The 22865-nt window shown below is 40.8% G+C and overlaps 1 non-coding gene across 1 annotated transcript; it reads right to left on the bottom strand.

Moving 5' to 3' along the window:
• Nucleotides 1–2449: 2449 nt before the first annotated feature.
• Nucleotides 2450–2557, bottom strand: LOC130938419 (small nucleolar RNA R71). Its single transcript, XR_009069586.1, has one exon. It is a non-coding gene; the product is annotated as a small nucleolar RNA R71 (small nucleolar RNA).
• Between the last annotated feature and the right edge of the window lie 20308 nt (nt 2558–22865).

The raw sequence follows: 22865 nt of genomic DNA, 5'->3' as shown, positions 1-22865 counted from the left end.
ACATTTGAGTTTGCCTGACTAAGATTTACAAGATGACCATAGCTTGCTTCAATGCTAACAATCTCCGTGGGATCGACCCTTACTCACGTAAGGTATTACTTGGACGACCCAGTGCACTTGCTGGTTAGTTGTGCGAAGTTGTGTAATGCCATGGAATTGAACTACCAAGTTCTTGGAGTTCATGACCAGGGATTATGAGAGTTGTGAAAAAGTATTGTTCACAATTTCGCGCACCAAGTTTTTGGCGCCGTTGCCGGGGATTGTTCAAGTTTTGAGCAAGCTTTTGGTAACAATGCCTGGGATTGTTCTAGTTGGACAACTGACGGTTCATCTTGTTGCTTAGATTAGGTATTTATTTTTTCGAAATTCTTGAAGATGAATTCTAGAGTTTCATGATGATTTGTTGAAATCTGGCTGGCTGAGAAGCCATGTCTAATCTGATTGGACCGAGGTTTCAACTTATCACCACAAGAGCTTGTTGATTTTCATCAATTTTGCTTTTGGAGCAGTGATCTGCTAAGGCTTGGCTGACCTTTGGTCATGTCTAGTGTTTTGGACCGAAGCTTTCTTTGAAAGCTTGGCTGGCTGTGAAGCCATGTCTAATTCCTGGACCGGAGTCTTAGACTAGCATTGCACTGATTCCTGGAATTCTCATTAAGAATTTTGATACCTTTTTCCACTTAATTTTCGAAAAACACAAAAAAATTTGCAAAACCATAAAATCCAAAAATATTTCTTGTTTGAGTCTAGAGTCTCATCTTAAGTTTGGTGTCAAATGCATGTTTTTGTTATATTTTTCGAATCCATGCATATATTTCTTGTTTTGATCTTTAAATTCTATTGACTTGAGTGTTCATGTGTCTCATATGGTGTCAGTAGCACACAAACTGGTAAGTTTGGTGTCTTGCATGCATTGTTATTTGATTCTTGTTGCATTTTGATTATTAAAAATCCAAAAATATTTTTAATTTGTGTCTTTTCAAGTCAATGATACAAAGAATTGAAGATTCAGAACATACTGCAGAGGAATTATACAGAAAAAGCTGAGCATTCAAAAATGCCCAGTGAAGAAGGCAGACTGGCGTTTAAACGCCAGCCAGGGTACCTGGCTGGGCGTTTAACGCCCAAAGAGGTAGCATTTTGGGCGTTAAACGCCAGAATGTATACCATTCTGGGCGTTTAACGCCAGGATGGTGCTAGGGGGAAGATTTTGTTTTCAAAATCAATTTTTTTTCAAGTTTTCAAAGTTTTTCAAAACCAAATCTTTTTCAAATCATATCTTTTCAATCAAATGTTTTCAAAATCAATTTCTTTCCTTTTTCAAAGATACTTACTAACAATTAATGATTTGACTGAACATTTTTTGCCTTTTCTATTAAGGAAGGTTTTATGTTTGAATCATATCTTTTCTTGTTAGGCAAGTCATCAATTTTTTTTAATCATATCTTTTCAAAATTGTTTTCAAATCATATCTTTTAAAATTGTTTTCAAATCATATCTTCTCAATCACATCTTTTTAAAACCATAACTTTTCAATTAAATCTTTTTAACCTCATCTTTTTCAAAATAGTTTTCAATCAAATCCTTTTAACTTCTAATTTCAAAATCTTTTTCAAAAATCACTTGATTTCTTTTTCACTTTGAATTTTCAAAAATTATCAATCAAATTTTCAAAATGTTTTCAAAATCTTTTAAATGAATTTTCGAAAATCCACTTTCCTCCTTCTCACATCCTTCTATTTATGGAGTACCACTCCTTCTAAATGCACAATTCGAACCTTATCTAAGTAAAGTTCGAATTCTTCTTCTCCTTCTTCTTTCTATTTCTCTTTTCCTCTGACACCTCAAGGAATCTCTATACAGTGACATAGAGGATTCCATATTTTCCTTTTCTCTCCTCTTTCATATGAGCAGGAGCAGAGACAAAGGCATTCTTGTTGAAGCTGACCCTGAACCCGAAAGTACCCTGAAGAGAAAGCTAAGAGAAGCCAAAGCACAACTCTCTTTAGAGGACCTGGCCGAATTCTTCAAAGAAAAAGAAGACATGGCAGCCGAAAACAACAACAATGCCAACAATGCAAGGAAGGTGCTGGGTGACTTCACTGCACCTACTCCTGATTTTTATGGGAGAAGCATCTCTATCCCTGCCATTGGAGCAAACAACTTTGAGCTTAAGCCTCAATTAGTTTCTCTAATGCAACAGAATTGCAAGTTCCATGGACTTCCAATGGAAGATCCTCATCAGTTCTTAGCTGAATTCTTGCAAATCTGTGACACAGTCAAGACTAATGGGGTTAACCCTGAAGTCTATAGACTGATGCTATTTCCTTTTGCTGTAAGAGACAGAGCTAGAATATGGTTGGATTCTCAACCTAAAGAAAGCCTGGACTCTTGGGAAAAGCTAGTCAATGCCTTCTTGGCAAAGTTCTTTCCACCACAAAGATGGAGTAAGCTTAGAGTGGAAGTCCAAACCTTCAGACAGAAGGATGGAGAATCCCTCTATGAAGCTTGGGAAAGATACAAACAATTAATCAGAAGATGTCCCTCAGACATGCTTTCTGAATGGAGCATCATAGGTATTTTCTATGATGGTCTCTCTGAACTATCCAAGATGTCTTTGGATAGCTCTGCTGGAGGATCTCTTCATCTGAAGAAGACGCCTACAGAAGCTCAAGAATTGATTGAAATGGTTGCAAATAACCAATTCATGTACACTTCTGAAAGGAATCCTGTGAACAATGGGACTAGTCAGAAGAAAGGAGTTCTTGAGATTGACACTCTGAATGCCATTTTGGCTCAGAATAAAATATTGACTCAACAAGTCAATTTGATTTCTCAAAGTCTGTCTGGAATGCAAAATGCACCAAGCAGTACTAAGGAAGCTTCATCTGAGGAAGAAGCCTATGATCCTGAGAACCCTTCAATGGAAGAGGTGAATTACCTAGGAGAACCCTATGGAAACACCTACAATTCTTCATGGAGAAATCACCCCAATTTCTCATGGAAGAGTCAAGAGAGACCTCAACAAGGTTTCAATAACAATAATGGTGGAAGAAACAGGTTTAGCAATGGCAAGCCTTTTCCATCATCTTCTCAGCAACAGACAGAGAGTTCTAAGCAGAATACTTCTGACTTAGCAACAATGGTCTCTGATCTAATAAGACCACTCAAAGTTTCATGAATGAAACAAGGTCCTCCATCAGAAATTTGGAAGGACAAGTGGGTCAGCTGAGCAAGAAAGTTACTGAACTCCCTCCTAGCACTCTCCCAAGTAATACAGAAGAAAATCCAAAAGGAGAGTGCAAAGCCATAGACATGGCCGAATATGGAGAGGAAAGAGAGGAGGAGGACGCCACTGAGGAAGACCTCAGTGGGCGTGTACCAATCTCCTCTGAGTTCCTCAATGAGGAACAATGGGAATCTGAGGCTCAAAATGAGACCATAGAGATTCCATTGGACTTACTTCTGCCATTCATGAGCTCTGATGAGTATTCTTCCTCTGAAGAGGATGAGTATGTCACTGAAGAGCAAGTTGCTAAATACCTTGGAGCAATCATGAAGCTAAATGACAAGTTATTTGGAAATGAGACTTGGGAGAATGAACCTCCTTTGCTCACCAAAGAACTGGATGACTTGTCTAGGCAGAAACTGCCTCAAAAGAGGCAAGATCCTGGGAAGTTTTCTATACCTTGTACCATAGGCACCATGACCTTCAAGAAGGCCTTGTGTGACTTAGGGTCAAGTGTAAACTCATGCCCCTCTCTGTAATGGAGAAATTAGGGATCTTTGAGGTGCAAGCTGCAAGAATCTCATTAGAGATGGCAGACAATTCAAGAAAACAAGCTCATGGACTTGTAGAGAATGTTTGGTGAAGATTGAAGACCATTACATCCCTACTGATTTCATAGTCCTAGAGACTGGGAAGTGCATGGATGAATCCATCATCCTTGGCAGACCCTTCCTAGCCACAGCAAAGGCTGTGATTGATGTTGATAGAGGAGAGTTGATCATTCAAGTGAATGGAGAATCCTTGGTGTTTAAGGCCCAAGGACATCCCTCTATCATCATGGAGAGGAAGCATGAAGAGCTTCTCTCAAAATAGAGCCAAGCAGAGCCCCCACAGTCAAACTCTAAGTTTGGTGTTGGGAGGCCACAACCAAACTCTAAGTTTGGTGTTGAACCCCCACATTCAAACTCTAAGTTTGGTGTTGGGAGGTTCCAATACGGTTCTGAGTATCTCTGAGGCTCCATGAGAGTCCTCTGTCAAGCTAATGACATTAAAGAAGCGCTTGTTGGGAGGCAACCCAATGTTTTATAGTTAACTATTTTCTTTTGTTATTTTATCTTTTTTGTAGGTTGATGATCATAAGAAGTCACAAAAATAATGAAAAAAGCAAAAACAGAATGAAAAACAGGAAGAAAAACAGCACACCCTGGAGGAGAAGAAGCTGGCGTTCAAACGCCAGTAATGCTAGCTGTTGGGCGTTTAACGCCAGTCTGGCACCATTCTGGGCGTTTAACGCCAGAAAGGGGCACCAGACTGGCGTTAAACGCCAGTAAAGGGCAACAACCTGGCGTTAAACGCCAGGAATGGGCACCAGCCCGGCGTTTAACGCCAGAAATGGCTCAAAACGTGATTTTGAGCAACTTTTGGTGCAGGGATGACTTTTCCTTGACACCACAGGATCTGTGGACCCCACAGGACCCCACCATCAATCTCTCTCTTCTTCCCCCACTCACCAATCACCTCAATACCTCTTCCCCAAAAACCCTTCACCTATCAAATCCCATCTTTCTCTTCACCACTCACATCCATCCTTCATAAATCCCCACCAACCTCACCCTTCAAATTCAAACCACTTCCCCTCCCAAACCCACCCTCCATGGCCGAACCATCACCCCCCCTCTCCTATATATACCCTTCTTCAACCCTTCATTTTCACACAACCTAAACACCCTTTCTTACCCTTCTTGGCCGAACACACCTCCTTCCCCCTCTTCCTCATTTCTTCTTCTTCTACTCTCTTCTTTCTTCTTTTGCTCGAGGACGAGCAAACATTTTAAGTTTGGTGTGGTAAAAGCGTTGCTTTTTCATAACCATTTATGGCATCCAAGGCCGGAGAAACCTCTAAAAAGAGGAAAGGGAAGGCAAAAGCTTCCACCTCCGAGTCATGGGAGATGGATAGATTCCTCTCAAGGGTGCATCAAGTCCACTTCTATGAAGTTGTGGCCTTGAAGAAGGTGATCCCCGAGGTCCCCTTTTCACTCAAAAAGGGTGAATATCCGGAGATCCGCCATGAGATCCGAAGAAGAGGTTGGGAAGTACTCACCAACCCCATTCAACAAGTCGGAATCTTGATGGTTCAAGAGTTCTATGCCAATGCATGGATCACCAAGAACCATGACCAAAGTGTGAACCCGAATCCAAAGAATTATCTCACTATGGTTCGGGGGAAATACTTGGATTTTAGTCCGGAGAGTGTGAGGGTGGCGTTCAACTTGCCTATGATGCAAGGAGATGAGCATCCTTACACTAGAAGGGTCAACTTTGATCAAAGGTTGGACCAAGTCCTCACAACCATATGTGAAGAGGGCGTACAATGGAGGCAAGATTCAAGAGGAAAGCCGGTTCAATTGAGAAGGCATGACCTCAAGCCCGTGGCTAGAGGATGGTTAGAGTTCATACAACGCTCAATCATTCCCACTAGCAACCGGTCCGAAGTTACCATAGACCGGGCCATCATGATTCATAGCAACATGATTGGAGAAGAAATAGAAGTTCATGAGGTTATAGCCCAAGAACTCTACAAGGTGGCGGACAAGACCTCCACTTTGGCAAGGTTAGCCTTTCCTCATCTCATCTGTCACCTCTGTTATTCAGTTGGAATTGACATAGAGGGAGATACCCCCATTGATGAGGACAAGCCCATCACCAAGAAAAGGATGGAGTACACAAGAGACCCCTCTCACCATGAGATCCCTGAGATTCCTCAAGGGATGCACTTTCCTCCACAAAATTATTGGGAGCAATTAAACACCTCCCTAGGAGAATTGAGTTCCAACATGGGACAACTAAGGGTGGAGCATCAAGAACACTCCATTCTCCTCCATGAAATTAGAGAAGACCAAAGAATCATGAGGGAGGAGCAACAAAGACAAGGAAGAGACATTGAGGAGCTCAAGCACTCCATAGGATCTTCAAGAGCAAGAAAGAGCCGCCATCACTAAGGTGGACCCGTTCCTTGATTTTCTTGATCTTTATTCTTCTGTTTTTCGATTTTTATGCTTATGGTTATCCATGTTTGTGTCTTGTGATCATTAGTGTCTTAGTGTCTATGCCTTAAAGTTATGAATGTCCTATGAATCCATCACCTTTCTTGAATAAAAAAGTGCTTAATTGAAAAGGAAAGAATTGCATGAATTCTGAATTTTATAATAGTTTAATTATTTTGATGTGGTGGCAACACTTTTGTTCTTTGAATTTATGCTTGAACAGTGCATATGCCTTTTGAACTTGTGGTTCATGAATGTTGGCTCTTGAAAGAATGATGAAAAAGGAGACATGTTACTGAGGATCTGAAAAATCATTAAAAATGATTCTTGAAGCAAGAAAAAGCAGTGAATACAAAAAGAGAAAGAAAGCAAGCGAAAAAGAAAAAAAAAACCGAAAAAAAAAGAGAAGAAAAAGAAAGAAATAAAGTTGTGATCCAAGGCAAATAAGAGTGTGCTTAAGAACCCTGGACACCTCTAATTGGGGACTTTAGCAAAGCTGAGTCACAATCTGAAAAGGTTCACCCAATTATGTGTCTGTGGCATGTATGTATCCGGTGGTAATACTGGAAGACAGAGTGCTTTGGGCCACAGCCAAGACTCAATAAGTAGCTGTGTTCAAGAATCATCATACTTAACTAGGAGAATCAATAACACTATCTGGATTCTAAGTTCCTAAAGAAGCCAATCATTCTGAATTACAAGGGATAGAGTGAGGTGCCAAAACTATTCAGAGGCAAAAAGATAAAAGCCCCGCTCATCTAATTAATACTGATCTTCACAGATGTTTTTGGAGTTCATTGCACATTCTCTTCGATTTATCTTATTTGATTTTCAGTTGCTTGGGGACAAGCAACAATTTAAGTTTGGTGTTGTGATGAGCGGATAATTTGTATGCTTTTTGGCATTGTTTTTAGTATGTTTTTAGTATGATCTAGTTAGTTTTTAGTATATTTTTATTAGTTTTTAGTTAAAATTCACTTTTCTGGACTTTACTATGAGTTTGTGTGTTTTTCTGTGATTTCAGGTATTTTCTGGCTGAAATTGAGGGACCTGAGCAAAAATCTGATCCAGAGACTCAAAAGGATTGCAGATGCTGTTGGATTCTGACCTCCCTGCACTCGAAGTGGATTTTCTGGAGCTACAGAAGCCCAATTGGCGCGCTCTCAACGGCGTTGGAAAGTAGACATCCTGGGCTTTCCAGCAATATATAATAGTCCATACTTTGCCCAAGATTTGATGGCCTAAACCGGCGTTCAAAGTCACCTCAAGAAATTCCAGCGTTAAACGCCGGAACTGGCACCTGATTGGGAGTTAAACGCCCAAACTGGCACTAAAGCTGGCGTTTAACTCCAAGGAGAGTCTCTACACGAAATTGCTTCATTGCTCAGCCCAAGCACACACCAAGTGGGCCCGGAAGTGGATTTTTATGTCATTTACTCATCTATGTACTAGTTTTCTATAAGTAGGACCTTTTACTATTGTATTAGAGAGCTTTTTCGATCATGTTTTGATGATTGAACCCTCTGTGGGAGGCTGGCCATTCGGCCATGCCTGGACCTTGTTCTTATGTATTTTCAACGGTGGAGTTTCTACACACCATAGATTAAGGTGTGGAGCTCTGCTGTACCTCGAGTATTAATGCAATTACTATTGTTCTTCCATTCAATTCCGCTTGTTCTTTATCCAAGATATCACTTGTTCTTCAACATGATGAAGGTGATGATTGACGCCCATCACCATTCTCACTCATGAACAAGGTGACTGACAACCATTTTTGTTCTACAAGCATCTGAGGCTTAGTGAATATCTCTTGGATTCCTGATTGCACGATGCATGGTTGATCGCCTGACAACCGAGTGCTCGCCTGACAAACGAGCCAACCATTCCGTGAGATCAGAGTCTTCGTGGTATAGGCAAGAACTGATGGCAGCATTCAAGAGAATCCGGAAGGTCTAACCTTGTCTGTGGTATTCTGAGTAGGATTCAATGTCTGAATGACTGTGACGTGCTTCAAACCTGTAACCTACTGGGCGTTAGTGACAGACGCAAAAGAGTGATTCTATTCCGGTAGGGGAGGGAACCAAACCGGTGATTGGCAGTACTGTGACAGAGTGCGTGCATTAGCTTTCACTACGCGGATGGGAGGTAGCTGCTGACAACAGTGAGACCCTATACGAGCTTGCCATGGAAAGGAGTAAGAAGGATTGGATGAAGACAGTAGGAAAGTAGAGAGACGGAAGGGAAGGCATCTTCATACACTTGTCTGAAGCTCTTACACCAATGATATACATAAGTATCTCTATCTTTATCTTTATGTTATTTTCGTTCATCATCATATACATTTGAGTTTGCCTGACTAAGATTTACAAGATGACCATAGCTTGCTTCAATGCTAACAATCTCCGTGGGATCGACCCTTACTCACGTAAGGTATTACTTGGACGACCCAGTGCACTTGCTGGTTAGTTGTGCGAAGTTGTGTAATGCCATGGAATTGAACTACCAAGTTCTTGGAGTTCATGACCAGGGATTATGAGAGTTGTGAAAAAGTATTGTTCACAATTTCGCGCACCACTCCACCATAGACTATCATATATGGTTGGAAAGCTCTGAATGTTAGCTTTCCAACGCAACTGGAAGCACTCAATTTGGATCTCAATAACTCAAGTTATGCTCGTTTGAAGGAGACAGGGTCAGGCTGCCAAAATCGCACACGTTTTTGGTGAAAACGCCCTTGTTTCCAGCGTTGCCAACGTGCTCAGATTCTGAAGCTCTAAATGAAGCCAACTTTTGAAGCTTCAAATGAATGCCAATCCCATACTATGATATATGGTTGGAAAGCTCTGGATGTCTACTTTCAAATGCCGTTGGAATCACCTCATTTGGAGCTTTGTAGCTCAAGATATACTCCATTGAAGGAGGTAAGGTCAGGCTGTCCAGCTCACCAGCGTTTTTGGCAAACACTCCTTTGTATTTCAGCGTTGGCAACGTGGTTGGTAGCCTTGCTTGGCGTTGGCAACGTGGTTGGTAGCCTTGCTTGGCGTTGGCAACGTGGTTGGCAGCCTTGCTTGGCGTTGGCAACGTGGTTGGCACCAAGACTTGGCTGGCAGCACGTCCTGGCGTTGGCAACTTGAATGGTGCATGTCCCTGGCGTTGGCAACTTGAATGGTGCATGTCCCTGGCGTTGGCAACTTGAATGGTGCATGTCCCTGGCGTTGGCAACTTGAATGGTGCCAAAGTTGCTTGGCGTTGCCTTGAATAACGCCTATGGTTCTTGGCGTTGGCAACGTGCTCGAGCTCCTCTTCAAGGCTTCATTCTTGTGCTTGGCGTTGCCCATAAAAACTCACTCCTTTCTCCAAGTTGGCAACGCCCAAGTGCTCTCCAGGGGCTGCCTTGGCGTTGCCTTCAACAACGCCCTCCATTCTCCAAGTTGGCAACGCCAACTTTTGTTCTTCAAGGTTGCCTGGCGTTGTCCTCAACAACGCACCCTATTCCCAAGTTGGCAACGCCAACTTCTTCTTGCCCAGCTTGCATCATTCTTGCTTCCATGCTTCCTTGTTTAATCACCTATCATCAACAAGGGAAATAGCTTCAAAGTCTTACCAATTCATGCAATAAATTTCATGAGATTCATTCATACTCATTCATATATGCATTCCTTAAATCATTTGCATGAATTTGGCTAGAATCACATGTTCCTTGGTATTCTCATGCATGGAGACAAAACTCATAAAAGGACTTGTTTATTTAGAGAAAATGAGTGAAATTAAGCTAAAACTACTTAAACTAACTAGCTAATATAGAAAATATGCAAATGCATCACAACACCAAACTTAAACCTTGCTTGTCCTCAAGCAAGAAGAGAATCATGCAATAGAGATTGACAATCCAAGGTAAGAAGAATAACAACTCAATGTTCATGGTAAGCTAGTTTTTCTAAGAATGCTACAATCACAAAAGAAATGTAAATGACTGATGCTTCTATCTAGCTCAATTTATGAAATCTTTTTCTTATATTTCTTCCTTGAATCAAGCTTTTGATTTTCTTATTAGCTTCTCCTTTTGGGTGCTTTGCCCCATGAGTTGATTACAAAACTACGACTCTAAATGCTTTGTTTTCAAGTATTACCACTTGATACATAAGCACCACAAGCATTTAATTAGAGGATTTCATTAAGCACATTTATTTCTTTTCTTGACTCTCTAATCATTGATGCTCAGAGCCTTGAGCTTTGAGGGAGTGCTTTTGCACTTGAGCCTAGCCTTGACTTCTAAGTGTTTTGTTTTCAAGCATTTTACTTGATACATAAACACCACAAGTACTTAACAATGGAATTGTCATTGGTACTCAGAGCCTTCAACTTTCTCATTCTTTCCCTTTTCTTTTCTTTGCCTTCTTTTTTTTCAAGGTTTTCATGATTTCAAAAGATTTCACAAAATGTCCTAGATGAAAACTTCAATTAAATCAAATCTAATGCAATTGAGCAACAATCAACATACTAGCCTTCCAATACTTGTATGCACATGCCAAGTTCTTCTTTAATTCCTTGTTTGTTTATGATCATGATGCCTTTTTTTGCTTTTGAATTCACAAAACTCAAGTTGGTAGTCATAATGCCACAGCAATATATTGCAAATCAAAATTCAAGCTATGCTTATTCATACCACACATGCATATAGAGAAGGTAATAAGACAATCATGCAATTTAAAGTGCTGGAAACAAATGAGAGAAAAAAAAGAACTTTACAACCTTGTAATTTATCTTCTCTATTGTTGTCCTTTTCCTCCTTTTCTTTCCCTTCCCACACCAAACTTAGAATGATTGCTTGTCCTCAAGCAACAATTAGAACCATGGCTATGGGGCTAAGATAGATCATGAATGTCTTACACAATGAAACATTAGTAGCACATGTGTTTCAAGTAAGCAAAATTAAAGATAACAATTAAGGAAATAAAATCTAAATTAAAAGTAGCAATTGTTAAGTAGTTTTTCTGATTGTTTAGAGCTAGTGACTAATCATGCAAAGGGTTAAAATGTGTCTTTAATGAAACTTTTTGGTGGAACACCAAACTTAGCACCTCACATTCACCTTTGAATTCTGTTGGTGTGTAACACCAAACTTAGCTCCTTGCAATGCAGATAAATATACTTAACTCTTTTATTGAATTAACTAAGAAAAGAAGACTACCTTTGGTTAGGTTGCCTCCCAACAAGCGCTTTTTTATCGTCATTAGCTTGACGGTTGTCCCTCTTTAGGGCGGATGATGATCATAGTGCCTTAATCCTTCCCCTCTCACCGTGAGCTTCCTTCCAGTATCATTCTTGATGATTTCCACATGTTCAAGTGAGAGGATTTTGTTCACTGTGTAGTATCCAGAAAAGTGTGGAGATGTCTCTATTGGTTGGTAAGTTAGCATCACTTTATCCCCTGGTGAGAAGTCTTCAGTGGAGATTTTCTTGTTTCTCCATCCTCTTGGCATTTTCTTCTTGGGACTCTCTTCTTTTCCAGGAGATAGTTCAGGTTTTGGGATCTCAATTTTTGGACTGTCCTTGCTATGAATCTTAAATGCTGACTTTGATTGCAGCTTCTCCTCTATTCTTTGAGCTTGTTGCAGCACCTCCACCTCTTCATTTTCTTTCCAGCATGAGCTTGGAAGTGCCTCATCAGGTGCCTCTTTCAAGTTTGGATCTATGGAATCAATCTTCATACACTCTTCCTCTTGGGTGGGGTCTTGCAAATTCTTGAAGACATGGAACACTATATGCTCATCATGCACCCTTAGCATTAATTCTCCTTTTTCGACATCTATCAATGCCCTGGCAGTGGCTAAAAAGGGCCTCCCTAGAATAATGGGAGTGTTGTCATCTTCCTCTATGTCTAGGATGACAAAGTCAACTGGGAGGAAAAATTTGTCCACCTTTACTAATACATTCTCTACAACCCCGAGTGCTTGCTGAATAGATTTATCCGCCATTTGAAGGGCTATCTTTGTAGGTTTCAATTCATGAATCTGAAGCTTCCTCATCAAAGATAGAGGCATCAGATTTATGCTTGCACCAAGATCACAAAATGCTCTCTCAATCATCATGTTGCCTATTGTGCAGGGGATGTGAAAGCTCCCTGGGTCTTTCATCTTCTTTGGCAACTTTTTCTGGATGATGGCACTACACTCTCTGGTCATCACAACCGTTTGTCCCTCTTTCAAGGATCTTTTCTTTGTTAACAATTCCTTCATGAACTTAGCATATAGGGGCATCTGTTCAAGTGCTTCAATGAAGGGGATGTTGATGTGTAGTGTCTTGAATATTTCCAAGAATTTGGAATATTGCTTCTCTTTGTTCTCTTCTTTAAACCTTTGAGGGTATGGGAGCATTGGTTGGTATGCTTTCACTGCCTCCTTCTTAGCTAATTTATCACTTTGTGTATAGGTTTCTTGCTCCTGCTTTTGTTCCTTCACCTCTTCTTTTAAGCCTTCTTTGATGTGCTCTTCCTGAGTAATGGCTTCTGTCTCCACTTTCTTCCCACTTCTCAGGGTGATTGCTTTACACTCCTCCCATTTTATGGCTTTTTCTGTGTCTCTTGGGTTGGGTATCGTATCACTTGGAAGAACATTGGTTGGTCGCTCGGCTTGTTTGGCCAATTGTCCCACTTGTCTCTCAATATTCTTCATGATGACCTCATGTTCCTTGTGTCCCTTAGCTAAGGCTTGAGTGGTTTGAGCAAGTGCTTGCAAGGTTGCTTCCAGACTTGAGATTCTGGCCTCATGATGATCAATTGGAGATATGATGGGGGTTGATTGTTGTTGGAAGTTGTTGGGTGGATTAGTGTGGTAATTTTGTGAAGTGGATGTTGGTGCAGGAAAGTTGCTTTGGTGAGTTTGTGAGTTATTATGAGGGTGTTGATATGTGTTTTGTGTTTTTCTATATTGGTTAGTGTTGTTGGCATGGTGATTTTGGTTATTTGTGTTGCGGGAGTGATTGTGGTTGTTGTTCTTTTGCCAATGGTTTTCACCCCACTTTAGATTGGGATGATTTCTCCAAGATGAGTTGTATGTATCACCATGAAATTCATCCTGAGAATTTGAAGTATTCTGCATGTATTGAACTTGCTCTTGTGGTTGTTCAACAGTGGTCCCTTCACCTTGGCTCCATTCAAGTAATGGTTGATTTGTTGTGTTCACTGATGCTAGCTGGAAACCATCCATTCTCTTTGTTATCATCTCCATTTGTTGTTGGATTTGTTGGTGCATTAACTTGTTTTGTGCCAAGATAGCATCAACACCTTCGAGCTCCATTACACCTTTCTTTGGGGTCGGATTATGCTGCCTCTCTGATGAGTAATAATATTGATTGTTTGCCACAATCTCAATGAGGTCTTGAGCCTCCTCGGCAGTTTTCATCATGTTAAGTGATCCTCCTGATGAGTAGTCTAGTCCCTTCCTTGCTTCTAAGTTTAAACCTTCATAGAAGTTTTGGAGTTTGACCCAGTCACTAAACATGTCAGGTGGACATCTTCTCATGAGTGCCTTATACCTTTCCCAGGCTTCATACAATGACTCCCCTTCCATTTGCCTGAAAGTTTGTACCTCTGTCTTCAACTTGATGATTCTTTGAGGTGGGTAAAACTTTGCTAGAAATCTGCCCATCAGGTCATTCCAATCATTGAGGCTTTCCTTGGGGAATGATTCTAGCCATTGAGTGGCTTTATCCCTCAAAGAGAATGGAAATAGTAACAACTTGTAGACATCTGGATGCACTCCATTTGTCTTCACTGTATTGCATATCCTCAGAAAAACAGATAGATGTTGATTTGGGTCTTCAAGAGGTCCCCCTCCATAAGAGCAGTTGTTCTGTACCAAAGTGATGAGTTGAGGTTTCAACTCAAAGTTATTGGCCTGAACTGGAGGAGTGGCAATACTACTCCCACAATGTCTTGGATCAGGGATGGTATAAGAAGATAGCACCCTTCTAGGTGGTCCATCATTGTTGTTGACCCCTCCAGGATTGTGCATCTCATCCTCCATGACTTGATCTTCTCCCTCTGAATCCTCTTCACCAACTATTCCCTTTCCTCTTTCTGCTCTCCTTATCCTTCGGCGGGTTCTCTCGTCCTCAATATTATGTCTATTAGCTCCTGACATACACAAACAAAACCAAAATCACAAGTGAAATATTCTAGAACTAGAGTGGAATTGGGGTTAGTGAAACAAAGTATCAAACAGTTAGTAGGCTTAACAAAAACACAAAAAAATGCTCAATCTAAACCACCTTTTACTTAATCATTGTCAATCTAACCAATCCCCGGCAACGGCGCCAAAAACTTGATACGTAAAAATTTGATTTCACGTATAACCGGCAAGTATACCGGGTCGTATCAAGTAATAAAACTCACTAAGAGTGAGGTCGATCCCACGGAGATTGGTAGATTAAGCAACTTTAGTTAAATGGTGAATTTAGTCAAGCAAACATAGTTTTGATTTCATGAGCATTTTGATTTTTGAACATAATTGCAAGAATTTAAATGACACAGAATGTAAAGAACTAGAGGATAGAAATAAAGTGAAAGTAAATAACGGAAACTTAAATTGCAAGAAACTTAAATGACATCAAAAGTAAATTGCAAGAAATAGGGTGCTGAATTCTAAAGAGCAAAAGAGTACGAAATAAAGAAACAGAATGTAAATGACAAGAATAATAAATTGCAAGAATGTAGAAGGGGATTGGGTGATGGGTTTTCAAACACTAAGAACGAAAGAAATGAGAATTAATGATAGAGAGGATCATTAGGGATCAGAGATGCAAGTTTTCATGAATTGATGTTAGTCAAATCCTTCTCAATCATGGGTATAGATCCATGGCAAGTGGGTGATTGAATCCCAATCTCTTGGTGATTCAATCTCTCTCAACATAGCCAATTGCCACTCTCGTGATCTAATTGTTCATGAGAAGAGATGAAGCTCAAATCTAATCCAGCCACACAATTCCCATAATCTCAACCAAGGAGAGTTACATCTCACATACTAACCAAGGTATATTGATCAAAGAAATCATGAAAGGATGAACTCTAAACTGAATTATGTGGCTCATTCCTCAAATTCACCACATAGTTCATATAGATTAACCCCTCTCTCGATGGTGGTTGAATCTTTGAAGATCAAGAGTTCCCTTTTTAGATCAACCACTAGAATTGAGGAGGAGAAGATGAGTTCACTAATTCATTCCAACAAGCAGAGCTCTTCCCCCTAATGAAAGTGGGGTTTAGTGAGTCATTGCTCCAATTTCAACAACAATTGCCATAAATCAAAATTAAACTAAATTGAAAAGAAAGATGAAGAAGAATAAGGAAATGTTAAAGCTTAAGAAATGAAGAAGAGAAGTTCCAAGATGAACCAAAAATGCTCTCCGGGTATCCTCCCGGAAGTGCTCAAGAGTTCCAAAATAAAAGTGCTAAGAGTCTAAAAAAAGTCTAAGTGTCAAAAGTGTTGAAAAGTCCTCTACAAGTACACCAATCTCTTCTACTTATACTACTCCTAAAACTTCTTCAGAGATCTTCAATTTGGGCTAGCAATGTGGGCTTTCTCATTGTTGAATTCTTGGTTCAATTGAAGAAGTTGCTAGACTTGGAAAGGAAGAGTTCATTCATCATGCTTCTGGCCCATTGGCTTGGCGTTTTTGTCAATAACGCTGGCCTTAATGCACGTTGGCAACGTGCAGCACAATTTCCTGGAAGTGAAGTTTGAGACTTGGGCGTTGCTAGCCCAAGTTGTTGCTAACAACTTGCTTCTCCTCTTCTTGGCTCTACTTTCATGCTAAATGTAGCCCAGAATTTGAGTGTCAACCTTCTACTTCAATATGGACTACTATACATCATTGGAAAGCTCTTGATGTCTATTTTCCAATGCCACTGGAATCACCTCAATTGGACTTTCCTAGCTCAAGTTATGCTTCCTCAAAGAAGGTAAGGTCAAGCTGCCAAGTTGTTGCCAAAAACGCACCTTCACTCCCAAGTTGGCAACGTGCCCGTGCCTAGCCTCCCAAGGCAGGGACTTGGGGCTGGCGTTGTTGCAAAACACGCCCCCTTTCTGGCACGTTGGCAACGTGCTCGTGCCCCCCTCCAGGGCTCATCTCTAGCCTTCTTGAATTTCACTTCATGTTCTTGTTTTTAGGGCCTAAAGATGACTCTGGTTTGGCTTCAATTTTGTGCTCCACCATAGACTATCATATATGGTTGGAAAGCTCTGAATGTTAGCTTTCCAACGCAACTGGAAGCACTCAATTTGGATCTCAATAACTCAAGTTATGCTCGTTTGAAGGAGACAGGGTCAGGCTGCCAAAATCGCACACGTTTTTGGTGAAAACGCCCTTGTTTCCAGCGTTGCCAACGTGCTCAGATTCTGAAGCTCTAAATGAAGCCAACTTTTGAAGCTTCAAATGAATGCCAATCCCATACTATGATATATGGTTGGAAAGCTCTGGATGTCTACTTTCAAATGCCGTTGGAATCACCTCATTTGGAGCTTTGTAGCTCAAGATATACTCCATTGAAGGAGGTAAGGTCAGGCTGTCCAGCTCACCAGCGTTTTTGGCAAACACTCCTTTGTATTTCAGCGTTGGCAACGTGGTTGGTAGCCTTGCTTGGCGTTGGCAACGTGGTTGGTAGCCTTGCTTGGCGTTGGCAACGTGGTTGGCAGCCTTGCTTGGCGTTGGCAACGTGGTTGGCACCAAGACTTGGCTGGCAGCACGTCCTGGCGTTGGCAACTTGAATGGTGCATGTCCCTGGCGTTGGCAACTTGAATGGTGCATGTCCCTGGCGTTGGCAACTTGAATGGTGCATGTCCCTGGCGTTGGCAACTTGAATGGTGCCAAAGTTGCTTGGCGTTGCCTTGAATAACGCCTATGGTTCTTGGCGTTGGCAACGTGCTCGAGCTCCTCTTCAAGGCTTCATTCTTGTGCTTGGCGTTGCCCATAAAAACTCACTCCTTTCTCCAAGTTGGCAACGCCCAAGTGCTCTCCAGGGGCTGCCTTGGCGTTGCCTTCAACAACGCCCTCCATTCTCCAAGTTGGCAACGCCAACTTTTGTTCTTCAAGGTTGCCTGGCGTTGTCCTCAACAACGCACCCTATTCCCAAGTTGGCAACGCCAACTTCTTCTTGCCCAGCTTGCATCATTCTTGCTTCCATGCTTCCTTGTTTAATCACCTATCATCAACAAGGGAAATAGCTTCAAAGTCTTACCAATTCATGCAATAAATTTCATGAGATTCATTCATACTCATTCATATATGCATTCCATAAATCATTTGCATGAATTTGGCTAGAATCACATGTTCCTTGGTATTCTCATGCATGGAGACAAAACTCATAAAAGGACTTGTTTATTTAGAGAAAATGAGTGAAATTAAGCTAAAACTACTTAAACTAACTAGCTAATATAGAAAATATGCAAACGCATCACTACCAAAAGTCTCTTTTTAAATACAATAGTAAAAGGTCCTACTTATAGAAAACTAGTACATAGATGAGTAAATGACATAAAAATCCACTTCCGGGCCCACTTGGTGTGTGCTTGGGCTGAGCAATGAAGCTTTTTCGTGTAGAGACTCTCCTTGGAGTTAAACGCCAGCTTTAGTGCCAGTTTGGGCGTTTAACTCCCAATTAGGTGCCAGTTCCGGCGTTTAACGCTGGAATTTCTTGAGGTGACTTTGAACGCCGGTTTGGGCCATCAAATCTTGGGCAAAGTATGGACAATTATATATTGCTGGAAAGCCCAGGATGTCTACTTTCCAACGCCGTTGAGAGCGCGCCAATTGGGCTTCTGTAGCTCCAGAAAATCCACTTCGAGTGCAGGGAGGTCAGAATCCAACAGCATCTGCAGTCCTTTTGAGTCTCTGGATCAGATTTTTGCTCAGGTCCCTCAATTTCAGCCAGAAAATACCTGAAATCACAGAAAAACACACAAACTCATAGTAAAGTCCAGAAAAGTGAATTTTAATTAAAAACTAATAAAAATATAATAAAAACTAATAAATCATAACAAAAACATACTAAAAACAATGCCAAAAAGTATACAAATTATCCGCTCATCAGATACTCATCATCATTCTCACCTATGAACGCGTGACTGACAACCACTTCCATTCTACCTCAGACCGAACGTATATCTCTTAGATTTCTTAATCAGAATCTTCGTGGTATAAGCTAGAATTGATGGCGCATTCATGAGAATCCGGAAAGTCTAAACCTTGTCTGTGGTATTCCGAGTAGGATTCAGGAATTGAATGACTGTGACGAGCTTCAAACTCGCGATTGTTGGGCGTGATGACAAACACAAAAGAATCAATGGATTCTATTCCGGCATGATTGAGGACCGACAAATGCTTAGCGTGCTGTAACAGAGCATTTGGACTTTTTTCACTGAGAGGATGGGATGTAGCCATTGGCAACAGTGATTCCCTACATACAGCTTACCATGAAAAGGAGTAAGAAGGATTGGATGAAGGTAGTAGGAAAGCAGAGATTCAGAAGGAGCATAACATCTTCATACGCCTATTTGAAATTCCCATCAACGATTTACATAAGTATTTCTATCTTTATTTTCTGTTTATTTATTATTACTATTCGAACACTCCATAACCATATATTATCCGCCTAACTGAGAATTTCAAGATGACCATAGCTTGCTTCATACCAACAATCTCCGTGGGATCGACCCTTACTCATGTAAGGTTTATTACTTGGACGACCAAGTGCACTTGCTGGTTAGTTGTGTGAGATTGTGAAGAAAGTGTTAAGTTATAAACGCGCATACTGATGTGTGGAAAACAATCCAACACAAAACTCACCGGCAAGTGTACCGGGTCGCATCAAGTAATAAAACTCACGGGAGTGAGGTCGATCCCACAGGGATTGAAGGATTGAGCAATTTTAGTTTGGTGGTTGATTTAGTCAAGCGAATCAAGTATTGGTTGAGTGATTTTGTATCCAACAGTAAGTAAATAACAGGAAATGTAAAGGGAGAGGGATGAATTGCAGAAATTAAAGAGAACTGAAAGTAAAGGTGCTGAATCTTAAAGAACAAGAAATTAAATGACTGAAACTTAAAGTGCAAGAAATGTAAATTGCGGTAACTTAAAGTGCAAGAAATGTAAATTGCTTGAATGAAGAAGGGATTTGAGGACTGGGATTTCAGAATTTAAGCAATGGAAATTAAATTGCAACAACTATCAAAGCAAGAGATGATTTGAATTCTACTAGATCTCAAATAGAAATGGAAAATGTGATTGCAGCAGTGGTTCAGCAGGAGAACCAAAAAGATAAAATCATATCTCAGGACTCCAGAGACTAGATAGCAGATTCTAGATCTCAATTGCCTTCCTAGATCCAAGTTCACAAAGCAATTAAAGAGAAATTAAAGATTGCAGCAGTAAAGGAAATGGAATTGAACTCAATTATGCAGAAGGGAAATTAAAGAGATCTTAAATGGAGATTGAGACAGAAGTTCCTCAATTCTTCACACTCAAGATTCAATCAAAACCCAGTAAAGAAAACAAAAGATCAGAGGTAGAAGAAATGAATTCTCTCCTCCAATCGCAGAAAACAGAAAATGGAAATTCAACTCTCAAGTTGACTAAGGATGAAAATTAAAATCAAAGTAAGCTCTCTAAAAAAACTCTTTCTCTAATCCAAACTAACACCTATTTATACACTTTCTATTTTGGATCTAAGAATTTTGAGTGGGCTTTTTGATTTGGTGAAGAAATGAATTAATTTGGATTTTTGAGTGAAATTCAGCCAATGTTGCTCCCAGGAGGTTGCTCTGCTCTTGTGGAGGGCAGAGCAGGGAAGATAAACTCGCCAACTTTTATTAATAGATTCTCCACAATCCCATTAGGTGTCTTGATTGATCTATCAGCCATGACTAGTGACATCCTAGTGGGTTTAAGTTCTTCTATCGCAAGCTTCCTCATCATGGACAGGGGCATTAAGTTGATACTAGCTCCAAGATCACAAAGAGCCTTGTCTAATGTTATTTTGCCTATGGTGCAAGCGACTACAAAACTCCCAGGATCTTTAAGCTTTGGTGGGATTCCCTTTTGAAGCACAGCGCTATATTCCTCAGTGAGCAGCACAGTCTCCTTCTCCAGCCAACTTCTTTTCTTGTTGATGAGCTCCTTTAAGAACTTGGCATACAGAGGCATTTGCTCCAATGCCTCAGCCAAGGGTATATTGATCTCTAGCTTCTTGAAAGTCTCAAGGAATTTGTGGAAATGTTGATCCTTTGCTTCTTTGTGGAATCTCTGTGGATAAGGTAGTGGAGGTGTAAGACTCTTCTCGACTTGCTGCTGGCTTGGATTTGGTTCTTCCATGATCTGCTTTCCCTTCTTCAAATTCTGTGGTTGGTTGTTCTCTTCTATGAGCTTTTCTGAGACATTCTTACTTGTTATGTCCTTGTTGTTAGCTCCATCTTTCTCTGTTGGTTCTTTGTCACTCTCCATAAGTTTCTTGGTTGCCCCTTGGTTGCCATCCACCAATGTCTTTCCACTCCTTAGTTGCACAGCTTTGCACTCTTCTTTTGGATTAGGAATGGTGTCACTTGGTAGTGAGCTTGAAGGTCTTTCAATAGAAATCTGCTTGGAGATTTGTCCTATCTGCCTTTCTAGGCTCTTCATGGAAGCTTCTTGGTTCTTTGTTGTTACTTCTTGGTTCTTCATCATCTTCTCCATGAGCATCTCCAGATTAGTAATCCTCTGAGAGTCTTGTGAGATTGGTTAGTTTTGGGGTGTTGATGGATGATGGTAAGTGTTTTGGTTAGTTGGTTGGGTATTGGATGGATAATGGTTGGAATTGGGGTAATTGTTTTGGGATTTTCTGTAAGGAATTTGGTTAGTTAGCTGTTGGTTGTGATTTTGGTTGTTTCTTGGAGTGTTTTGAGCTGAGTTTCTTTGCCATTGTTGTTGGTTTTGGTTGTGGTTATCTCCCCACCTAAGGTTTGGGTGGTTCTTCCAAGATGGATTGTAGGTGTCACCATACACCTCATTTGATCCAGAATTTTGGTTGTGCATATAGTGCACTTGCTCTTGTTGCTGTTCTTCTTGGTTCTCTTCATTCTGCCCCCAAGGAGTTGATGGTTGGCTTGTGGCACTTACTGATGCAACCTGAAGGCTATCAATTCTCTTGGCCATTTGCTCAAATTGTTGCTGAATATGCTGCTGCATCACTTTGTGTTGAGCCAAAATTGTATCCACTCCTTTCAATTCTAACACTCCCTTCCTCTGTGATGGTTGGCGTTGCCTTTGGTGAGCAAAGAAATATTGGTTGTTGGCCACCATATCAATGAGGTTTTGAGCTTCCTCTGCAGTTTTCATCAATTGCAATGATCCTCCAGCTGAGTGATCAAGTGCCTCTTGAGCCTTCAGAGTAAGTCCTTCATAGAAGTTCTGTAGCTTGTCCCACTCAGTGAACATCTCTGGTGGACATTTCCTCAGCAGAGCCTTATATCTTTCCCATGCCTCATATAGATTTTCAGCATCCATTTGTGTGAATGTCTGCACCTCAGTCTTCAATCTTATGATCCTTTGAGGGGGATAACATTTGGCAAGAAACTTGCTCACCAAATCATCCCAAGTGTTGATGCTCTCCTTTGGAAATGTTTCTAGCCATTGAGTGGCTTTGTCCCTGAGAGAGAATGGGAACAACAGCAGCTTGTATATGTCAGGGTGCACTCCATTGCTTTTAACTATGTCACAGATCCTCAAGAAAGTGGATAGATGTTGGTTCGGGTCTTCCAATGGCCCTCCTCCAAAAGAGCAGTTGTTTTGGACCAATGTGATGAGTTGTGGCTTCAGTTTAAAGTTGTTTGCATTGACATTAGGGGTAAGAATGATACTCCCACAATGTCTAGCATTTGCAAATGTATAGGAGGCCAGTACTCTCCTCTGTTGTGGGTTATTGTTGGCCCCTCCTTCTGGCTGATTGAGATTAGATGGATCTCCTTCCATCTCTTGGAATTCCTCCTCAGATTCTTCCTCTCCAACAATGTTCTTCCCTCTTTCAGCTCTTCTTAATCTTCGAAGAGTTCTTTGGTCAGTTTCAGAGAAAATAGGAGAAGCTCTCCCTGTACCTGACATACAAACACACCACAAGAAACACACAGAACCAGAAAACCAGTGAAACTTCAATCTATTACTAGAATAAAGTTTTAGTTAGCTTAAGCAAAAATTCAAACAGTTAATATGTTAGTTGAGAACAAAAGAAAAAAATGCTTAATCTAGATCTCCACTTCACTTAATCATTGTCAATCTATTTCAATCCCCGGCAACGGCGCCAAAAACTTGATGTGTGGAAAACGATCCAACACAAAACTCACCGGCAAGTGTACCGGGTCGCATCAAGTAATAAAACTCACGGGAGTGAGGTCGATCCCACAGGGATTGAAGGATTGAGCAATTTTAGTTTGGTGGTTGATTTAGTCAAGCGATTTTGTATCCAACAGTAAGTAAATAACAGGAAATGTAAAGGGAGAGGGATGAATTGCAGAAATTAAAGAGAACTGAAAGTAAAGGCGCTGAATCTTAAAGAATAAGAAATTAAA

The sequence above is a fragment of the Arachis stenosperma genome, chromosome 6 (assembly GCF_014773155.1).
Source record: "Arachis stenosperma cultivar V10309 chromosome 6, arast.V10309.gnm1.PFL2, whole genome shotgun sequence".
In the NCBI taxonomy this organism is placed as follows: Eukaryota; Viridiplantae; Streptophyta; class Magnoliopsida; order Fabales; family Fabaceae; genus Arachis; species Arachis stenosperma.
This window is presented reverse-complemented; position numbering and strand designations above follow the sequence as displayed.